At 39.4% G+C, this 6000-nt stretch overlaps 1 long non-coding RNA gene across 1 annotated transcript in view; it reads left to right on the plus strand.

The window, feature by feature from the left end:
• Positions 1-5620, plus strand: part of LOC118901955 — a 49147-nt gene extending 43527 nt beyond the window's left edge. Inside the window, exon 4 of the long non-coding RNA XR_005021500.1 lies at positions 5549-5620. This is a non-coding gene — a long non-coding RNA (uncharacterized LOC118901955). The remainder of the gene's footprint in view (positions 1-5548) is intronic.
• The last annotated feature ends 380 nt before the right edge of the window (positions 5621-6000 follow it).

Here is a 6000-nt window from a genome sequence, read left to right on the forward strand (position 1 = left end):
CCACCTTGAGATTTTTATCAACTTTTTATATGTCTTTTGTGCATGTTCTAACATCAGATGTGTTGACAGAAACAGTGCAACTGACACTTTTCTCTCCTGTAGATTCTGCCGTGCTTTCTTCTCTGTATTAGAGCTCTGCAGTTTGACATTTCTAGAGATCAAAATGTTTCTTCTGTGGACTTGTCTGATGCTCCCGTTGGTTTCAGCAAGAGAAAGTATAGGGTTTATTAGTGCATATTCCTTAGCCTGGCATTCAAGGGCCTCCAAAATATGACTTTAAATCATGCCTACAGTTCACAGCCAGATTCTTTGCAGCTCCCCAAACACCCTCTGAACATTTCTCCCAAGTAGGAGACTTCCACACTCTGTGGTTCCTGCCTTTCTGGCAGTTTCATTATATGAGCTTATATGGTTGCCTACTCTGCTTCAAGTCAGATTCTGTCTCTTGTAGTCAAGAGTCCCGACTAATAACCTATGTAAAGGGTATGACTCATAATCCTTTAGTAACTCTTGTAAGAAAAGTGGCACCTCCATTGCCCTGATGAGAATTTCTAACCCCTGTGTATATTAGACCATGCACTGTCCTTGAAGATACTGGGTATAATGGAAAATTATATATAACTCATTGTTATGAACCCAAGGCAGTAGAAAAATAAAAACGGAAGAACCCAACTCTTTCTCTTCAGGAGAAATTTTCACAGGAATCTTGGTGTGGGAGGCCAATCTTCTTAGTTTTACTTTTGATAGTTCAAAAAGGTAAAGCCCAGAAAGGTCAAATAGCTCAGTTCTCTCATTAAAAATAGCTAATGGAAGGGGAAAGACATGTAAATAAATTAAAAATAAAATGGATGGGTACAGTGAGTGATAGACGTATTTACACAATATGCCAGTGGGGCACAAAGAAGGAGTGGGTATTTCTACCTAGAAGCAAGAGAGAGAAAGGACTCAAAAGTGACTTTAGGGAGGTGGCAACTCTTGAACCCAGTTCCTTGGGACAAAGACTGCCTTACAATGTCAGCTCTTTCTAGACTTCTACTCATTTGCATAAAAATCATACATCCTTACGTCAACAAGTATTTATAAGATACCTATATATATGAGGTGCAAGTTAAATAAGGTAAGGATTCTTTTCTCAAGAAGCTCACAGAATGACACAAAAGAACCCCTCGGGGCTTCCCTGGTGGCGCAGTGGTTGAGAATCTGCCTGCCAATGCAGGGGACACGGGTTCGAGCCCTGGTCTGGGAAGATCCCACATGCCGCGGAGCAACTAGGCCCGTGAGCCACAACTACTGAGCCTGCGTGTCTGGAGCCTGTGCTCCACAACAAGAGAGGCCGTGATAGTGAGAGGCCCGCGCACTGCGATGAAGAGTGGCCCCGGCTCGCTGCAACTAGAGAAAGCCCTCGCACAGAAACGAAGACCCAACACAGCCAAAAATATAAATAAATAAATAAAAATTAAAAAAAAAAAAAAAAGAACCCCTCAACGTTTAAAGTACAACATGGTTAGAAGATAAAATGATATGCTGCCTAGGATATTTTTCCAAAAAAAAAAAAAAGTGGGGAACAGGACGTGAGTGGAGGAATAGATGAAACAAGGCTTGCCATGGGATAGAAATGGTTGAAATTAGGTATGATTGCTTTGCAACGTGATGACTTGGCTAGGCTGAGCTACATTTCCCGGAATTCTATTCCCTTTCTGTTTCTGGTTAGGGTGGGCGATAAGAGACATTCTTGTTTGAAATTTGGGGGCTGGAAGTAAAGCTGCAGCCATTTTTATAACCATGCATACTGTCTTTATCTGTTGGTTCACCACATTGGCATGAGACAGTGGACAGGCCTGAAACTGCTGCATCTACTTCTGGAACTTCCTTCAGCCTCTCCAACTCCACAGCAAGGTGCGTGTGCCTAGCTCTGTGATGAAGGGCCCGGACTTCTGTAGGACAACCACAAACCAGGGTCTAAGGCAAGATGAGTTTCAGTCTGTCCTCGAAGTTTCCAACTCCAGCATGTTCTTCTTGTCTCCCACTTTATACTCGTCTTCCCCTCCTGACTGCCTGCCCTGTGCACTTCAAATTCCAGCAATCGATTCAAGGGCAACAGCCTTACAGCGACTGTTAAACCGAGTTCCACAAAGGCACAACTGTATATGTACAAGCATACACACATATATGTATATTTAGACACACACACACATATTCACACATGTCCTAGTAGTTCCACTTAACTTTTTGAACACTGACTGATACAGTGGGTGATGGGTACATTGTACTCTTTATATTATTTTCAATTTTTTGGATATGTTTGAAATTTTTCCCATTAGTACTTTATTTTAAATTCACTATGGAAGAGTTTGGCAATAGAGTCTGTATAATATGCTATGGAATCACCTGAGGGGGGCCATCTCCAGCAATATGAGGGAGGAGCAGAAGTTTCCTCCTCATAGCCAATCTCTCCCTTTGCTTCCCCAGTTCCCTTTTGTGATCCTTCCTCCTAATGCAGGTCAGTTTAATCCTTTTAATCCTTCTTCCTAAGCATCCGCCCCCAAATTTCAACCAGGCTATGGCATAATTCTTAATTCTCTATAAATATATCTGTCCTGTTTCTGGATTTCCAAACTCTTGTTTCCACCTACATGTTAGATGTCTCCTTATTCATGGACAACCAACATCTAAACAGTAACATTACTTTTCAAAACTAAAAGCTAATCCTTCCAACTTCCAATTTCTCTTGGTCATTCATTCCTCGTCCCTGAGCACAAAATCCAGGGTTATCTTTGACACCACCTCTCTTCCACCCAATCTTTGGCCCTATCCTGTCAATTTACTTCCACAGATGTGCATTCTAGGGCATCACAAAAGTTTCTCTTCTCTTTATTATCTTATCCATCTGGTCATTCTTGTATTCATTCCATAATGGTTTTCCAAGCATCTATTAATATAGAAAATCTTGAGATGGACTGAAGGAAGAAATACATCCTTATTCTTTATCATTGCTTAAAAGCTTACAGCCTCTCCCATTACTTACAGAATAAAACCCATGCTGTTAGTCTTTAAGGTCATCTAAAATCTGGCCCTGTCTGTGAGAGATGTGACTGCTGCTGGGGTGATGAAACTTTCAAAGAGGCTTTGGGGAAGGACTGTTTCCAGAGCAAGAGCCTCCTTAGAAGTCAGAAGTCAGGCTAGGAGAATCTCTGTCTTCCCGTGCCTTTCTTTCTTCTTTTTTTTTAAATAAATTTATTTATTTATTTATTTATTTATTTATTTATTTATATTTTTGGCTGCGTTGGGTCTTCATTGCTGCGCATGGGTTTTCTCTAGTTGCGGCAAGTGGGGGTTCATTGTGGTACGCGGGCTTCTCATTGCGGTGGCTTCTCTTGTTGCAGAGCACGGGCTCTAGGTGTGCAGACTTCAGTAGTTGTGGCACGCAGGCTTCAGTAGTTGTGGCTCACGGTCTTAGTTGCTCCACAGCATGTGGGATCTTCCCGGCCCAGGGCTTGAACCCATGTCCCCTGCATTGGCAGGCAGGTTCTTAACCACTGCACCACCAAGGAAGCCCCTTCCAACGCCATTCTGAATCTGGCTGGGAGTTAAGAGAACACAGTTTTTAATTTCTTCCTATGTTAAAAAAACAAAACAAAACAAACAAAAACCTGTGATTATACTAATGATATATGTTCTTTTTTTTTTTTCTAATTTCAAAACTACGAAGAAGCAAAAGGAATAAAATAACAATGACCTCTAATACCACCACCCAGGAACACCTAACCACTTTTCATATTTTGGTGTGCCTTCTTAAAGAATATTTTAGTTTTAATTTATAAACTTTGGATAACACTGTACATACTGTTTTCTAATCTTCATATTTCATTTAACAATATATTGTGAGCAACTTTCCATGTCAATAAATAAATTTCTGCATCTATCATTTTTGAAGGCAGCGTGCTATTCTCTTGTATGGATATAGCAATTTATGTACACACTTCCCTTTTTTGGGATGTTTAGGTTATTTCTAATCTTTCTCTACAACAAAAAAATTTGCAATAAATATCCTTATAGATGAATCTTTTTCTGCATCCTCATTGTTCTCTTTAGAACAAACTCCCAAAAGTAAAATTCCTGAGTCAAAGGGAATGTATATTTTTAAGGGTTTTGATATAAGACCATATATTTTTCTGAGGATCATTTGGAAAACGTGTATAGGATTTCAGCAACATGCCAATGGTATAAGGAGTCTAAGTGTGTCAGAACTACACTTAAAGTTGCCCTTAATCACCCACCTTCTGAGGATATTAGAACTCTGGGGTGCTAGTAGGTTAATTACTTCTTTAGTACAATATATATTAACCTGATAGTTTGAAAGACAACAGTTTAATTTATATGTAGAGAATGTACATTATAAGAATTTTATTCATCATTTTATAGTATTATTTAATTTGCTCCAGGGTTTGTTTCTTTGGATAGACATTTGGGTTGCTATTGTTATTTTTCAATATAGACATTTTCTGTTTTAGCACAAGACAGTAATGAGTTTGTTAATGAGATGGAATGACAGAAAACTTCCACTCTACCCTTCTATAACAACAGAACTCAGTCACCCAACTAAGAGCTATGTTTCCCACTTTTCTTGCAGCTAGGTGTGGCCATGTGACAAGTTTCTGGCCAATGATAAGTAAGCTGAAGGGATGTACGCCCTGCCCTCTACCCTTCTCAACTTCCCACTGGTTGGAATGCAGACATGGCAGTAGCTGCTACAGGAGCAGTCATATTAGACCACTAGATGGAAACTTCACGTTGAGGGTGGCAGAGAAACTAGATAGAAAAACCTAGTCCCTTGCACCATGAAACTGCCAAGTCTGCCGTAGTCTACTTAAGCTTGACTATTCTGTGAGAAAGAAAGAAAGCAACTTCTATCTTATTTAAGACTGTTATTTTGACCTTTGTTTCAGGAGCTAACACAGAGGGAAGATTTGGGGAGCTTGGCCATTTATTTTCACTGGCCACTAATAAAATAGTCCCAGTGGTAGATTAAAATTGTAACAGAGACTTTTTTAGGTTAAAGGACAAAGAATATGTTGACAGTCAAGTAAATCGAAGCCAAGATATGTTACCATAGAAATATGTGCAAACTCTTTCAACATCTAATGAGCTTTTTCTTTGAGTCAAAAATCCAGTTATGTAAAAGGAATGATTTGGCTTATTGTCTTTTTGGCTTGCTTCCACACTATATAAAAAGTTAGACTCAATGACTTTGCTTTAATTCTATTTTTATTTAATCTTTGTGATTATATAGATTTTGTGATTATATAGATTTCTTCCTTGATGTTCAGAGATTTTATAAAGATGAAAAAAAAAGGTGAATAAAGCTTCAAATTATAAAAATTAACTCCATGTAAATTGCATATAAATATATGCAAACACCACTGTTTTATAAATTATAACTGTACTTACATATTACCTTTCTAAAATGATCTAGATACCACCAACTAAACAATAAATTTTACATTACCTAGTAAATACATGAAGTTGATTATTTCTATATCCACTTTAGAGGTAAGGAACATGAGAAGAAAGAAGCAATTATGTCACAGACGAGTTTCGTGAAGACCCAAGAGACTTACTGTAAGTCTTATACTGTGTATGTGTATGTGTGTGTGTGTGTGTGTGTGTGTGTATCCATATATACCTCTCCAGTATCCATTTCTTTCTAACGAGTAGCACCCAGATTTCCCCTTGTGGAAAAGCTCACTGAGCAGTGACCATCCTATAAATCCGGATGCATGCCTCCATGGAAGTTGAGAAGACCAGATCCTTCCCGGCCCCTCCACTCACCCCAGCCAAGGGGCAGGCACATGAAGAATCAGCCGGGCAGTTGCTTTCCCATGAGCTTTTGAAACTTGAGTGACACAAGGAAACAGCAATGGCTCTGACCACAGGAAGTTTTCCAGAGTGCCCAGCCTGTTTCCAAGCCCTGCTCTGCAATACCACATCAGTTCTGAGCAC

Source organism: Balaenoptera musculus, chromosome 1 (genome assembly GCF_009873245.2).
Source record: "Balaenoptera musculus isolate JJ_BM4_2016_0621 chromosome 1, mBalMus1.pri.v3, whole genome shotgun sequence".
In the NCBI taxonomy this organism is placed as follows: Eukaryota; Metazoa; Chordata; class Mammalia; order Artiodactyla; family Balaenopteridae; genus Balaenoptera; species Balaenoptera musculus.